Source organism: Glandiceps talaboti, chromosome 6 (genome assembly GCF_964340395.1).
Source record: "Glandiceps talaboti chromosome 6, keGlaTala1.1, whole genome shotgun sequence".
Taxonomy (NCBI): Eukaryota; Metazoa; Hemichordata; class Enteropneusta; family Spengelidae; genus Glandiceps; species Glandiceps talaboti.
In genome coordinates this window covers 18,983,863-19,001,817 of record NC_135554.1, presented here as the reverse complement: position 1 = coordinate 19,001,817, position 17,955 = coordinate 18,983,863, and the positions used below count along the sequence as shown (strand labels likewise).

Sequence of the window (17,955 nt, the reverse complement as noted above, 5' to 3'; positions counted from 1 at the left end):
CACTGCAGGAAATCTTTACCTAATTTTAGGTTTCTGTAGACAACTGTTATAGCGAAATACCAGGCGTGGTGGGAGAAAAGTGAAAGCAAAATCCTAGCATGACTGGATTCCAACATAAAGAAAAGCATACACGCAATGATAATATGATTCCAATTTTCCTCACCACCATAAACCACAACCTCTTTTATGGCACCGTCCAAGATGTAGTGCTAAGAGGTACACAGTAGCTATGTACTTATAATAATAATAATAATAATCTTTATTCGTCCAAATAAATTGGGGAATGGTTGCCACAAGAGCAGAACCCTACTGCCCTAATGTTGAAGAAGCAGGAGGAAACCGGAGTGCCCAGGGGAAAACCTGCATTGTTCGACAGGGTCAAACTGAGCATCACCCTTCTTACCTGCAGACCTGGTTAACTTTTAAATCAAACTCAGCCGACACCTGGCGGGTTCGAACCCAGACTGCTGAGGTAAGGGCATACAAGCTAACCACTCGACCAACGACAACCCAGTTTATTTCATTGCTTTTGCAGAAATATTCACTCTGGCTTGTGAGGATGATGTTCCTTGGCTTCCAGTTTATATTAGACACTGTATTATACACTATATACAAGTCCTTGCACTCAAGGTCTCGCACTCTAACGTTCCACATATCTTTGTATTGAAAATTCCCAGACAATTCTCACAAAAACTCTAAAAATGCATAATGTGTGAGAAAATGTATGAATAAAATCTTACCATATCTCTTGTATCAAGTCTCTAAAACTTGAGTAAAAGACACCAACACACCAATTTTGGTAAATCGATAATTCTATGTATGAACGTGTGACTGATTAATAATACACTGAGCCATGATCACACCTACTCAAAAATATATGACGTACGTAACCTAGCAACCTACACTCATTTATCATAACATGGTAACCTTGATGATTTCAGGTCTACTGCAGTAGACGATGAAGTTTTAAATACCATGGTAACGGCACATCACACTTGTATCAGCTTTAGGTAATAAAATCACATATTTTTCAAGGGCTTCATCTCCAACACAAAAAATATGTCTGAAGACTTTTCTGGTCTGTTGTGGAAATTGTTTTTATAGGTTTTTTGGTTAATTTTTTTTAATTTTTTATATTATTACGATCGGAAAAAAGGCCACATTTTGACTCTGCGAGTTTTTGTGACACGCACTCACAGCAATGATGATGAAAACAAAGACACTGTCTTTAATTGCCTATTTCTTGCGGGCTTTCTATTGTTACTGAAGTACAAGTCAATTTTTTTTCAAATACATGACTGTACTTCTAAACACAAGGTGTACACATACAATGCACATACACATTTGTATGCACATATACATTGACAAGAGAACACTTGCTGAAACTTCGAAAGACTTCAATCAACTGGATATCAGGAAATATTCTTTTCTCAACTATAATACAAAACTCTACAGACCAATTTACCACACAGTATGTTATCCATGCCAAAATATCCTTGGCTTTAAAATGATTAGACTGAAGGGACACAAGAACACTGCAGGGATTGCAGGAGCCTTCGTGCTTGCCATCATTAAATTGCTACGGTATCATGGCAGTCACTCTAAGATATCACATGTACAGAGCAATTTAATTTCCAACCTTCCATCAGATATTCACAATATTCAAATGCATATCAAAGGCTATAACAGTACCTAGTGTATATCTTTATTAAATGACACACAATTACCATGAGTGTTTATCGTTAATTTATGACTTGACCTTTCCTAAGTAGAACTACTGCACTGTATAAAGTAGGTCTGCCCTTAATTTGATAAGGTCCCTAGATTTTTACCAGGAGTATTAAACTCTTATACCTAACGTACACGATAATCTTTTCACACGTATACACTGTGAAAGTAGCGCGAAGTATTAGGGTATTAGTATATGAAATGTATAATATATATAAACAGTACACACAAACACTACTTTAGTCTTGTTCCTATACAGTAGTCTCATTCCTATACAGTATCACTACCATTTACCTCTACTCACTGTGGTTTACACAGTTGGCATCCAGACTAATAGAGTATCGTTAACAATTTAGACCTTCATGAACCACAGGTAGCATCCAGACTCAGACTAACACTACTTTGGCAATATTGAGGTTTCAGTTTACTTGACAGACATTGATACAACTGCTGTTGACACACTGATGTAACTGTAAGTTATTACATAGACATGGTGGAGTGGGGTGTTAATTATACTCACAATAGGGTAGCATTTCTGATGACTTACATGATCTCACAGTGTACATTTTTGAGGACTTCCAGTGTTTACACTATCTTGATTACAGGGTGATTACATCCACACAACAAAGGCAGTGCTACCATCCCCAAGTGTAACCTACGACATCATCGCACAACAATAGTTTTTAGTTTGTGTCTAATCTTAGTAGATGTAGACACAGACCTCGATTACCAGAGTAGTATTTTAGAAGCCAATGTGATGGGGTGGTTGAATAATTTATGCATTAATTCACAAGACAATTAAAATTCCCAAACTCTGGTGTATTTTAAATTGATGTACTCACAAACTTATGCTGTGATATCAATATCAGTTACGTCACATACAAATCCCAAGTGAGAATCTGTGGTGTTTTTTTAAATTGACTGTAGTACATGTACATGTACTCACACACGTGATATGGATATCACAGCATAAGTTTGGAAGTCACATACAAATCCGAGGTGAGACACTAAAGGTGTGTTGTCAATAGGGAACTTGCAAACCCTCCATGTTGAATGTTGCATGATGGGAAATGTGATAATAAATGCGTATTATGAACAATATTGTTACATTGTTTGTAACCACAAATGATCAATTCATAGTCACCCTGACCATTGTGGGAGGTTTATTTTATCGGTAGCAATTATTTTATCTGGATTGCAAGTTCATTATTGAATGGTACATTATACTCTTCAATCCAGTGCTATCATTTTCACAGTGTGACATACCTTGTTGACCTGAACAGGTGAAACATTACTTGTATTTAATTACAATCTTTGGTTGTCTTAAACAAGAACTATCAATTACCTTTTTTACATCATGGATGACTCCCTGGTGAGAATCTGTAATGGTTTTATTTTTTGATTGATTGGTGCATATACTCCCAAACTTATAAATGTATCTCGTGATGTTATTTTTAGTTACAGAAATACATCACATGAGAATCCTATCTAGTTAGGAATCTCTGATGTTTTTGATTGGTTGGTACACACACTCCCAAACATGTGTACATGGCATGTCATACAAATCCCAGCTAAGAGTCTGTGGTAGTTTATTTCTGATTGATTGGTATTCCAAAGTTTTGATATGACACATTGTTATTTTTATCCACAACAGGTACTACACATGTATTTGTATCCATGGCAACTGTGTCACTAACCACTAGACATGACACAAATAACAAGAACTGTTTAAATTCTGTATTTTATTTTAGGCCTAAAAAAAAATTGTTCGGTTCCATTACCCCATCTTGTTTTTCACTGCTGACCCGAGACTTTTTTTTTTTTACATATTCGGAGAAAAAATAAAACAAAATCGCGAAAATTGTGAAGTCATGCAAGAAATAGTGGATGTGGAAACTGTGATCAACATAAAAGACAATATAAAACTGTTCTTCCAATCTGTAATGGCTGTACATCTGATGGGAAGAAACCAATTACACAGAGATCATATGGAAAATGATGGAAAACATAACTACCTGAACTAGACACTCATACATTAAAAAAAAATCTTTGGGAAAAAAAAATTGTCGACAGGTGGGCCTATAATGGCTTGAGAAAAAAAAATCATTCCAAAAGAAGTAAAAAAAATAAAAAATTGTCGACAGGCTTGAGAAAAAAAAAAATCATTCCAACAGAAGTAAAAAAAAAAATTTGTTGCGATGTGCTACTACTAAGAAACCAAGAAAAAAAATTGCATCGCTTAACCGAATATGGGAAAAATAATTTGATGCAGGACTGACAAAGAAAAAAAATTTGCTGTCACAGTGATGGGAATAAAAGTTGCTGCCATACCCACTTCCTTCATCCCCGATATCAAATGGTTCTCCCCTAATGTTTTCCGTAACTATACTACATATACCAGAGGCTTCCTGAATTCTGTATATACATATATATTATACATTTTTGCTTTATTTCCATAACATTTCAATCTAAAACGAGGAGATTCTAAACCTAGAGACATGTCGTTGACTTAATCTATATCCAGCTATCCAAACCAATGGTGTAGTGTGAATAGAAGACTTCGATAAATCTGTGTGAATGAATTGATAGAACAACCACATGTAATAAAAGCTATGTTGAACCAATTTGAGTTGTTCTGGTGAAGATTTCTGAAGCTCAATAAATCAATAAATCATTCGATCAACCAATCAATCAATCAATCAATCTGTATGGTGCCGAAATCCAACTATGGGGCTGACCAAGGAGACATGATTGATATGCCAACTTGTGTTGTGATGTAATTTGTACGTACAATACACGCTGTACTCTCATGAGAGTGAATGTCTTGATATGCGATGTTGCAGACAATACAGTAATGCCCCATGGCCATACTCCACTCTGTCTGGTATGGGAGCTATTGTCATGTTATATTGTCCTGGCCTAATCCCAGGCATATATTAAGCTTAAAGTGGTCTTCTGACATGTACTGTATTGTATCTCTGGATAATCTTCTGTTATTTGTTATTTGTTATGCATGCCATGACTTTGGCTGGATGGAGTGTGTTTAAGCCTTGACATTTGTTTGAACAGCTTTTTCTCACAAATTGTTGTATATTTACATTGACATGTAGATGTTTGGACTAGTGGAATTTGATCTACCTTTCTCAAGCTCTAATACATGTACTTTTATAATACAATCCTTACTTAGCTACACTCTTTCCATGAACACTGGATGCCACAGACACATGTGTAGTTTGTTTTTATAGGGAAGGTGTCAAATGAGATCTATCCCCACATGTGAATCGGTTGGAAACTGATTCAAACTTAATTTATTTAGTTAATATATCAAACCCAAAACCAGTTTCTGTCCTCATGTAGCCTACCTATAGACTAGAAGGACTAAACGCTATTGCATCATTTCCACTATCCTAACTGATTCTTCAGTTATGCTGGTATCAAGCCATGACCTAGCTGCCATACATAGAACATGTGCAAAACTTTCAGGTAATTTTGAAAAGAATTTGATATATGAGGGTCATATTTAGGTATACTGATTCCACGATATAAATGTCATGTATTTGACCAATTTGACCAATCACACTTTACCATGGGATGCCATTCAAGACCAGTGTAACTGAAGAACAACAGACCTGGATTAGGGCAAGCAAAAAGCAACAACAAATTGAAATGTCAGTTAGGATATAGTGGAAATAGTTTAGTAACGTTTAATAGTCATTCATGTCTACAGCTAGGCTTGTCCTACAACTGTTTATACATACACGGAAAGTAAGCAACTGAATTGGATAAATAACTTTGAGATTTGTATTACATGCCATCATTTGATAAGAACAGTTTTATGGCCACTTTACATAATAATTTATGTTCACAAACAAATTTCCAATTCCCCTGACATTTCATGCACACATAAAGAGGCCATAAAACTGTTCTCATCAACCTATAAAATGTAATACAGGGCTCTGCTCTTCCAACATGATGTGTCAAGTGTTATTAATCCAATTCATTTGTTTACGTTTCCTGTTTGTAATAGATTCTGTTTGCCCATGGTCTGATGTCTGTTGTTGTAATAGATTTGAATTGATTCACTTTTCCATCCTGGCCTATATAGCAAATTTGATTCAAAAGTCGCATATTAATGTGGGTCAGTACTTTGGTGACATTTCATTCAACATTCCGTGTTTTGCAATGAAGTACTGAAGTGATTTCAAACCTTTAAGCCTACAGTCTAGGCTGCCACCATGGTCAAACTGCTTGTGACATTACTCTTGATATCCTCTCTGGTAGCATCTGGGTAGTGTTTTTGGTACTGTATACTGTACCTGTCTAGTGTTTTGAGGGTTCCGAGTATACTTTTCGTATAACAGAAGCAATTATGACTTCTGTGACTTTTAGATGAAAATTCATCTGTGTTTAATAGTAATCCATGTATCAAAGTACACATTCTTCTCCAAATACAAAATTACAGTTACTGTAGTCACTTCCACTACAACTAGATACATGAGTCACTTGTATTCTAAGAATCAATCCAATTCAACAAATTGATTGAAACATCCGTTAACAAATCACTAAAGGAAGTAGAGAAGTACATGTACACTTCAAGTACCAACTCAACGTGAAACACTTCCTAACTACTAAGTTAAAAGTGGCATCTGAAATATAACAATTCTAATCGACAAGTTCTTCTTTCTGTATCAATTGTCAACAGTTACGGTATATTAATTATATGTGTAAAGTGGATTTCCTGATTCTGTTGTTTCTCAGTAGCAATACTTGGGCTCACAAAGGAAAATCTTTAAACGTTTCCTGTTAATTTGTTTATATTCAAATCCATTCTCAGTCAGAAGTCAACCAAAAAAAATCAGGGCTATGTCAAAAAATTTTGAAATAGAGGTGCAAATGATATCACTTTAGAATCCAATATGGCCACCAAATACTGTGGGGAAAATCAAAATTTTAAAAGTTGATTTTACTTGAAAACAAAGGGAAAAAACCGCCAAATTTCTATTATTTAAATTTCAAAGGGACCAGGAATAAGCTTTCATATGGGAAAGTTTCAACTTTGAAAAGATGATACGAACTTTGATTTTCTGGAAAATGGGGTCTGTGAGGCACATTCTAACCTTAGACATGGCAAGTCTGGATGCCAACCATACTGTATAGGAACTAGCCTGTAAATGGTAACGATACTGTATAGGAACTAGACTGTGAGTGGAGGTGTAAATGGTAACAATACTGTATAGGAACTAGACTGTGAGTGGAGGTGTAAATGGTAACGATACTGTATAGGAACTAGACTGTGAGTGGAGGTGTAAATGGTAACAATACTGTATAGGAACTAGACCGTGAGTGGAAGTGTAAATGGTAACGATACTGTATAGGACTAGACTAGTGTGTGGAGGTGTAAATGGTAACGATATTGTATAGGAACTAGACTGTGTGAGTGGAGGTGTAAATGGTAACAATACTGTATAGGAACTAGACTGTAAATGGTAACGATACTGTATAGGAACTAGACTGAGTGGAGGTGTAAATGGTAATGATACGGTATAGGAACTAGACTGTGTGAGTGGAGGTGTAAATGGTAACGATATTGTATAGGAACTAGACTAGTGTGTGGAGGTCTAAATGGTAACGATACTGTATAGGACTAGACTGTGAGTGGAGGTGTAAATGGTAATGATACTATATAGCCTATACACATATACATGATATATGTATAATGTATATATGAACTAGACTAACATGGCAAGAACTTATAACATATTGTTCACCCTTATCATCTTATGTATAATTATGTAACTTTATTATGTTTATCACATTATGGCTTAAACCTAAAAATAACAAGTTTGGTTCCATAAATAACTACACTCTCATTGACATCTGAACTCCTGAACCTTGCCAAAGACACACACACTCTTTATAAAAACAAAATGATGAAATGGAGAGTTACAATTTCAATAGTTTAGTTCCTATACAGTATCATTACCATTTACACTTCCACTCAAGTTAGAAACCACGTTGGCAAGCAGACTACAATTTCAATAATTCAAAAAACAACATGATTGTTACAATTTTTTTCAAATTTTCGAAAACAATATAATCAAGATCCTGATTGCAACAAAATTAGCAGACTCCAGGTTCAAAGTACTGTCTTGGTGTAATACAGACAGTTTAAAGGTATATTGTTTAACTTTAGACACCGGGGGCTTTTTTGTGTGGTTTTTTTTTTTGAAATATGCAATCCAAATGCAGATCTACATATTTTCTAAAGGTGCAGTCAACCCATCAAAATATTTCAACAGAGACCAACCCAAACACAAATCAACATGTAGGTTTGGGATATTTTATCAAATCCAAATGGTGATCTCTGCATTTTTGAAAGGTGTATTTTATAACCAAATCTGAAAGAAAATTTTAGTCAATCCAAATTCGGTCCTTGTGACTGTTTATAGCACTGATCTGTGCTATGCCAGGCTGGTGCTCATTAGCCCTGAGAGAATAGTCGCATATCAGCTCTGTAACAGGCCAACATTTTCTGAAACAAAGCCACATTTCTAGAATCTTGTACATCAGGATTTGATGTAGATTGTATATTAATGTGTGGTGTAATTCAACCCTAGGCTATTCGGCCCTTTGTGCAGTGGTGGCTGATAGGACGACAGACACATGTAGATATTATGAAGCCTAGATTAAATGGAGGTCAATTTCAATCAAAGAAAGTACCTCTGTATATCTTAAACTTTTGGGTAGGACAGCAACGCAACGAAAGGTAATCATATTACACGGATTAGATAAAATGGAGGTCAATTTCAGGTGGATCTGGTAAATCTAGAATTTGTGGGTGGAAGGGAAAACAACAGATGTGACCAATTCAAATTACTCGACGGTACATGATCGCCATGACAAAATTGAAGAGAAACAACACACACCCCTGTACATGCCAATATAATACGGTGTACCTGACTTGAAACTTTTTATGTCAAATCTACAAATTTTGTTTATTCTGAATCCATTTGCAAATATTGGCTTTTATGTAATTTGTACTCCAATATCATCATTCATAGACAATGGAGGGAGATGCTACAAATGACAGATTACTTCCTTAAACAATGAGAAATTGCTCTCTTTTGCTCGTTCATGGTATCATAGTCTTCAAACAACTAATCCGACTGAAACATAGTATAATGCAATTCTTCTCCCGAATGTATCATTATAACAGAGTGCAGCGCTGCTAGACTGGTTGCCAGACTTTAGCCTAGCAAATATGGTTACCTCACAGTTGATTCCCAAGAAGTGAGCCATACTCATCTGATGAGATATCAAGTTTAGTGATAGGGACTTCACACTTGGATATTTGGGCTGCTCTAACTTTAAGTCCGCTCTAAAAGTACTGTGTGAAAGCGTTAGAGCGGTCCAAGTCTGATTTGAGACTGGACTACAAGATTTTGTGTTGAGATAAACACAATACAGCTAGCAGAGACTGACCCTTCACTGTGAATGTATCTAATTGTCTGATCTGTGTGGTCACTGTATATACACTCTCTCACCAGGAACATCACTTGCTGTTTTGTATATACTGATATCTACCGCATAGTGTTCTTAATATCTTGGCTACACTTCTGTACCCAAATAGAAATTATCAATTTTCTATACGAAGTAATAAAGTAATATCTAATCTAATCTAATCTAATCATATTTGTGATATCTAATCTAATCTAATCATATTTAAAACAGTCCATGATTTGGCTTTTTTCATATACTATGATATAGTATTTTACTCATCGTCATGAAAGTTTTTCCAACCTTTATGGGATTTCCTTTATTTTATCTTTGATATATTTTAAATGGAGGAAGAAACACTACCTCCATCACCTTACCTACCTTTGTTTCATGGGTACTTACATGTGTACATGTTTTGCCAAGCATGTTACATTTGTTTATGTTTCAGCTGGCCTGTGTTGATGAGAATTTACAGCCGAAATATCTAAGGGTAGCCTGTGTTTACCATACACATTTTATGTTACCCAAGAACAATTTAGATAGATATGAAACAGGCTTGCTACAGACCACTCATTATACACAGTCTACTGGCGACCCGCCCACATTTCTTATGTATCTGCTATCAGCATATCATTACCATTCCTTGTCTATCAGTCAATACTAAATTATTACTAATGAAGATGCATTGTTTCCTACCACTGTCCTGTTACCAGTTGTCAACCACTCCTCAAATGAAGTGGACAACAGCTTTCAGCTCTAGCTACAAATGTGTGACAGTACGACATTGTATGGCTCATTTGCAAAATCATCATGGTACTCTAATATGTGGGTGACATAATGGATGACATTATGTAATCGTTGAAAGTTGTTATGTGACTTGTAGCTACATCATCAAGTTGTTATATATCTTGCAGCCACGTCATCAAGTTACTGTTGAAATTGTCATATTATGGTAAAAAAAAATAATCGTATGACAGAACCTCATGATGGGCGAGTGCAAGTGTGGTGTACTCGGGGTATTTACATGAGTGCTTGCGGAGTTTTCTGTGGCAGAAAACACTGCAAATACAAGTGCTCTGAAATACCCCTGAGTACCTACACTGTCACTCACGAGCTTTTTACAGCCTATAAAATCAATCACATCCTACCATTGAAACACACATACACAAACAAAAACAAACAAGACCCTGTGTATGTATGCAACAACCAGTATTGATGCTTGTTTGTACATGATGCAGATAGACACAGACACAGACACAGACACAGACACAGACACAGACACAGACACAGATACAGATACAGATATAGATACAGATACAGATACAGATACAGATACAGATACAGATACAGATACAGATACAGATATAGACACAGACACAGACAATGTGTCACATGTATAACATACATACATACATACATACATACATACATACATACATACATACATACATAAATACATACATACATACATACATACATACACACATATATACATACATACATACACGTACATACAGGACTACAACAGTTGACATATAGAACAGTACCTATAACATATGCGCAGGACAGTTAAAATGTCATGTTAACAGACTACTTGTTCGGTGTCCTACTTTTTACTAGATATTGGTGTCTTAACATGTACTGGTACATTTATTATGAGTGTTGTAATAGAACCGGCTCTTTTTCTGATGAACCAGATGATATACAGGACTAGAAGGAAAGAGATTTCCATGGTATATGCTGATTGCAGGGTATATACAGGAAGGAAGCTATTCCTACTATAGGTAGCACACATGTGTATGAATGAACTTTATAATAGTAGCAATTTATATTCTTCCACAAGATATAATAGATAGTCAACGAGTTTGGGAGGGTTATGTGCAATAAAGGAAGGGGCGTAGCCCCCGAGTTTTTGGCACATAAACCTACCGAACAAGTTGTCTATCTTACTTATACTACGGCATGATTGACTCAAACGGATCTGTTTCAAAATTTTGTGTAATTTGTTGCATGCAAATTGAGTGCTGAGCGTAATATAGGTCACACCCCTAAGAAAGAGTGGGTTATGGCTCCATATAACCAACCGAAATCAAGGCCTCTGATTGGCCAAGTCGGTCTAGCCGTAGTATAAATGCATTGCATAAAATGGGTACATGGCAACTCAAAGAAGCCATACAAAGCATCGTCTGTAAACAACTCTAATTTTAACATATTACTGTACAAAGTTAGTATTCATTCTTTTTCATGTCATCTGACAGTGTGTGTTTGCGGATAGCCTTTGTGCAGGGCAGAGTCTCTGGTTTGCACACACACTGACACTGTAGTGGTTCTACCAGACATAGTCACAAAGCACAAACCCGCAACAATTACTGCTGTTATGTATCTTATTAGTTTCCCAGCCATTTTACAAGGGTTCCCTAGAAGCCAGAGTGTTTTTGTTAAGGGTGGTACGTAGGTAAAATGTAGATCAAATTTATTAGAGCTCCCCATTTACTTATGGCAGCCTATACAATACCAATAATTGAATGTAATGGAAAACTCAGTGCCAGTTTTGCCCTGTTTTCCTTCTTTCTGTCCCAAGGGTAATAAAACCATAGTGAAATACACGTCAATTATAACTGAAGCTCAACAATGAAATGAATAATAACATGTATATTTCATGAAATATAAAGAAATAAAATAAATTATGTAACTTCACTCTGCATAAAACCACATACTAAAATAATGGCTGCCATCTCTGCAATGTTTTCATAACAGAAATGTCATCTAAGGCCTAAAAAATATAGTGTGGTTCTGATTACTCTCAATTTTAGAATAGGTCAGTAGATTTAATTTCATTTTATTTTTATTATTTTTTTTTCATGTGTGAGTGTCTAGTTCAGGTAGTTGTGTTTTCAAGTGTTTTCCATATGGTGTCTCTGTGTTATTGGTTTCTTCAAATCAGATGTACAGCCATACAGATTGGAAGAACAGTTTTATATTTTCTTTTTAAGTTGATGTCAGTTTCCCATCCTTATTTCTTCACAATTTTTGCAATTTTACTATTTTTTTCTCGAATATGTAATAAAAGCTTAGTTAGTAACCGGAACCAAACATTTTTTTTAGGCCTAACCTACACTCTCAATTATAAATTTATAAGTCTAGTAAAGGTTTTTATGTGAGAATGACAATGCTGGTGAGATCTAGGCAAATACTTGGGATGATCTGCAACAATTTTGTGACTGTGTCACACATTACTTCATGTTTTAAGATTTGCATATTTATTTAGTATTCTAAAAATTATCCCTTTTTCACATATCCCGTTTTCACATATCAAAAAACATATCAATCTTCCAGAACACGAAAAAGAAAATGATTGAAACTTAGGTTTATTTCTACATGTGCGTGTAGTGATATTTATGGTACTACAATCATAGGAGTGGATAGTCATTTCTCACCACTCTCTAAATGCACATATACACACTACTGACAAATTGAGGTCTTGGTTTACTAAGATAGACACAGAATAAAACTATTGTTCTTCAAAGTGGTAGATTACACAAGTGGGTGATAGCAGTTCCTCTGTTGTGTGATTCTAATCCCCCTGTGATCAAGATAGTGTAAACATTGAAAGCCTTAAAAATATACACTCCAAGATCATGGAGTTGTCAGAAATGTCACCCTCCTGTAACTATAATAAAACCAACTTTAGCTTATATCAACATTTCGCAACAATAGTTTTAGACTTTGTAAACACAGACTTTGATTGCCAGAGTAGTATATTTACTGTTTGAATGAATGAATGAATGAATGACTGGAGGGATGAATGAATGAACGAATGAACGAACAAACCAACCAACAAACAAACAAATGAACCAACAAATGAATAAATTAATAGTAATTTTCCATATAATAAATTACATTTGCAAGGAACATACCAATATATATGCAAATGAAGTTTTTATATACTACACATAAATGGAACACAGAAAAACAATGAAGGAAAGGCACAATTGGTATCTGGTGAATTCCTTTTTCTCCTAAACATCACTACCTTGGTGACTATATGTGTTTGAATTCCTTTTTCTCCTAAACATCACTACCTTGGTGACTATATGTGTTTGTATTAAGCAAAGTGATATATTTAATGCCATACTTGTTTATTTGTGGACTGATTTTTCAAATAGTTGAACTGTAAGACTATGTCCTTCAGTTTGGAATCTCAATATGTTCAAATATACTAAAGCTATTCAATGGTTGAACACAGAAGTTCCACACAAATTAGATCTACCTGTAGAAGAAAATAAATCCATACTTCTGTTAAAATTCTGTCTCCTATTTCTATTTCAGTTAGGAGAAGAAAACAACGGGGCACATTTAATATGAAGAGAAGACACCGAGTGACATTAATAAAAAAAATAATGCCAATGACACTGTAGCACAACTGATTAAACTTGAATTCATATTTCAAACAATAAGAATTTAGTACTTGTTTATTCACAAATAACTACACGTTAGTCAAAAACAGCATTACCTAATTTGCATAAAACCATGAGATCAAAAGATTTTCACCTACAAACATCCTTATATAAGAAATAGAACATCCCTGTTAAATTTTACACCATACAACTTCATATTTTTCTGAATTCGAGATTTTTCACCGAAAATCATATTATTTCCATCTAATTTGCATAAAACCATGAGATCAAACCATCAGAAATTCTTCACCTACATTGACGTATCCCTAAAAACTTACCCATTAAATTTAACACTATTCAACATGGCATTTTCTGAATTCAAGATTTTTCACTGAAAATCACATTATTTCCACCTAATTTGCATATCAACAATGAAATCACCATGTCTTGAACAATTTTTAATTTTGAGACACTGCTAAAATTATTCACTAAATTCTGAACCCATTTTTGCACCAAAATTGAATTTGTTTATTAAAATCACATATCCATGGCATGATAATTTTGCAATTTTCAAACCAGATATCCTACATACAAGTATCACCCAGGTCCTCCATCAAATATAAATGAACTTGGCAAGGCAGTTTTTGACTCTAAATTGTTTACATACACACACAGCCTGACACAAATACTTTATCATGTATACATGTACACATAGCACTAATTAATGAAACTCAATTCATATGTATTAAAACAGTCTGGACTAATGTACTAAATTCAATTCAAACCAGACTTGTTTTGTCAGTAAGTCATATTCATTGAATATGCAAACATAGAAAGATATGCATTCAATTGTAATGTTTCACCTCAGAAACTCTATACAAAGAGTTTTAACCAAACATCTGGTGACCCCAAACAGCATTCAATTCTTTTGTAATCATTTACGTGAAATCAAGTGAGAAAAATGAAACCCTATCACAACACTTTTATGGCAGTTACCTGTACTGTAAAAACAGCTGTTGGGTTTAAAATATCAAACATTACATTAATATTAATCAGTTCAATAAAAAAAGAAAAAGAACATTAACTAGGACGCATAAAAATTCACATACTGATAACATACTGATAACATATTGCTTCGCCTTCATTTTTTACTAAACTTTGGCCACAGGCAAATATTACATCTCATTTGATTTCCATTGATTCTTTTGAATAAAAAGTTGATAGTAACATATATGTAGTCTGATCAAAAAGTGCATATGTTTTTATCTTTTGCTAATTATCGTGAGCAACAGGTGAGATGAGGGGCTCACAGGAAGAATATAAAATGAAAAGAAATTGTAAGCTTTTTCCTACTTAATATGTTCACAATGTTACTTACACCTTGTGTGTGTGTGTGTGTGTGTGTGTGTGTGTGTGTGTGTGTGTGTTTGTTTGTGTGTGTGTGTGTGTGTGTGTGTGTGTGTGTGTGTGTGTGTGTGTGTGTGTGTGTGTGTGTGTGTGTGTGTTAACTACCCTCCATCAACGATCTATGTAATCTGTAAGGTATGCCGTGACGTAGCACCCTCAAACATCGGCCAACCCCTAACACAGGAGGCCGGTGAATGAGAAATGTCACGATATATATATATATATCGTGACTATTACAGTAGAAAACATTGGTATGTTGCCAACCATGCTAATAAAAATACTGACAAGGAAATACATCACAACATCTGCTATGGTGTCTTTTGTAATATGACTAAAGAAAAGCAACATAGCTCATACTCATACCTTTGCTAACTATAAAATATAGGTTACAACAGCATGGCAGCCAGCCAATGTTATTAATCATGTTCATTTCATTCAATAACATTTGTAAAGTCACCATCACATTCACTACTCTTTCTGAGTAAAGTTGTACTATCAACTTGATTATATATACATGTGAATAAACTTTTATACCAACACACATAAATTATTGTTAATTAAAATGGTGACTTTCCCTTTATTATGTTAAGTGTGACTTCGTGTTTGTTCTTTCAGTTTTGTAATTACCCGTTTATGTTTTCAATTTTTTTTAGGGGGTGTGTAATTATCAAGAGAGTACAAGTAACATTCACAATGTAATAAAAATACCGTGGCAAGCAATAGATGCATGAGACGTTGACCATTGCTGACGAACTACACACAGTCATGAGTGTTACTTTCCAACTTACCAGATGTGAACAGAAACACTGTTTGTAGCACGGTTGGGTGATTCCCTCTCAGATGATAGCAAATACCGTAAATTGTACGACAGACATGCGGGTCGATTTCGACAGCATTTGCACGGTGTTCCCGATCCCGAAAACTCATACATGTATGTACTACTCTAGTCACCAGATCTCGGTGAGTAGTATAAATATGGCTGTAAAAACCAAACCTACACAGTCACATGGGTTTATCATTCGGAGAAAGTAAAATGATAATTTGTGCTTTTAATCGTCGGTGTACCAACACATACGATTATACACGATCAACGATCGGTTGTGAAAACCACACGGTAGCTGTAAAGCCAACATGCACGCATTATTACATGCAAACGTTCGTGTTGACGGCGCAAGACAAACAACATTGGTACGTTAGCTACATCACCGTAGTACATACTACATGTACAATATACGTATACATGCATGACATGTTGACCACAGTAACCACCACACACACATACTACAAACGTACGAAATGGAAAGAATCTTACCTTCGGTGTTGGCAATGTTTGTTATTTAGTGACGGTGTTTCATCTGTCGACTGACCGTGATGCACTTTCGTTGACGAAATACGTCTGTTTTCGTAGAACTGACCGCACTCAGCCGTTCCTGGTCATGCGTCACGTCGAACGACAGCGTAAATCTTCGAGGGCAAACCCCTTTTAGAACCCTCAACTTACCGCTTATGTTTTTATGTCTGGAGCGGAGGGTTGGAGGAAAATAGCTATGGTAGCAAGCTGTCTTGAATGAAAATAAACAACTGTAAGTGTTCTTGGTTTGCAAATAGCATTCCTGAAAAATATAATATATGTATTCATACAAAGAAACTTAAAAAATACTAAATACAACGTGAGTTTTTTTTATTTGAATCACCTAGGGGGTCTATAATATTGTCGCCTAACTCTGGCCTAACTTTAAAAATTAGTCGCAGGGAAACACGCTTGCTTGAAGTTGAAGGTCGCCATGGTTCAGGGCTCATGCAGTCATCATGCATTGTAATATATATACCGCTGTTTTTCTTTCACTTTACAACTTGGCTGCAGGTTTACCTGGTAAGTTTGAATATATTATTATTTTCTCAGAATATTTTGTTTGAGAAAAAAATTCGTCTGCAACTTCACTTTAATAAGTTTAAAAGGCGCAGGGATCGGAATAGTTTAATAGTTACAAATACAGTTCTAAATATTGCTATAACTAGTCTATTGTTTCCTCTCACCGTTTTTTTCCGATTTCTCTATAGTGGTCTGATTTTATCAATTTTGCATTATTTAGTAGATTGCTAATCCTAGAACAAACTCACAGGCTATACACATTATGCAGTGCAGTGAGTGTAAAGTTGTGTAAATAATTACTAATTAAATCATGGATGGATGTATGTACATACAAGTGATTAGTCGGATCAGTAGATGTTTGGAAGTAGTACACCATACCGTATAACCACAGGCAAGTACTAGTAAGAAACTCATCTGTGGTATAACAAAGCAAAACTTGAGAAGGCTACTTTTAATATTTCTTGTTGATATGCAATGGGTAATACTCTAATAGTCAACTAAACGGAGGGGGGGGGGCACAGGCTCAACTAGTTTTGTTTACTAAAACAAAACAAATACTGATAAACATCAACAGTAATCACAAAACAGTATCAATAATAATGCTTCAAGCATTACCATATTTCCAATATGTGAAATAGTCACAATTGCATTGTTATTTGTTTGTTTGTTTGTTTGTTTGTTTATATGTTTTGTTTGTTTGTTTGTTTGTTTATTTATTTATTTATGTATTCATTGTTTGTTTGTTTGTTTGTTTGTTTGTTTGTTTGTTTGTTTGTTTCCGTAACAAAACTAACTGAGCCTGAGCCCCCCCTGTGATGTAATCAGTGCCACAACTATGGAAATCTACTGGGCCTTAGTGTTTAGTGAAACCAGGACATCTTGTGACATTTACTAGTATGTGTACTCCCTAATCATTTTATGACTAACTTGTGCTTTGTACTGGTAACATTGTTTACAGATTGATTACATTTAAGAGACACCACATACTGGGCTGATGATTAAAGCAAATGTAAAAGTATACTATTTATACTTGATATGGATGCTGTGAATTAT

General features: G+C 35.1%; 1 protein-coding gene across 4 annotated transcripts in view; it reads right to left on the bottom strand.

The window, feature by feature from the left end:
• LOC144436643 (uncharacterized) overlaps positions 1-16,477 on the bottom strand; it is a 78,100-nt gene extending 61,623 nt beyond the window's left edge. For 3 of the 4 annotated variants that reach the window (XM_078125477.1, XM_078125481.1, XM_078125482.1), the window contains exon 1: positions 16,342-16,477. The gene's annotated coding sequence lies outside the window, so the exon portion shown is untranslated. Of the gene's footprint in view, positions 1-15,817; positions 15,846-16,341 lie in introns of those variants that run through there. The other variant, XM_078125480.1, reaches the window with a different exon arrangement.
• Positions 16,478-17,955: the final 1,478 nt, after the last annotated feature.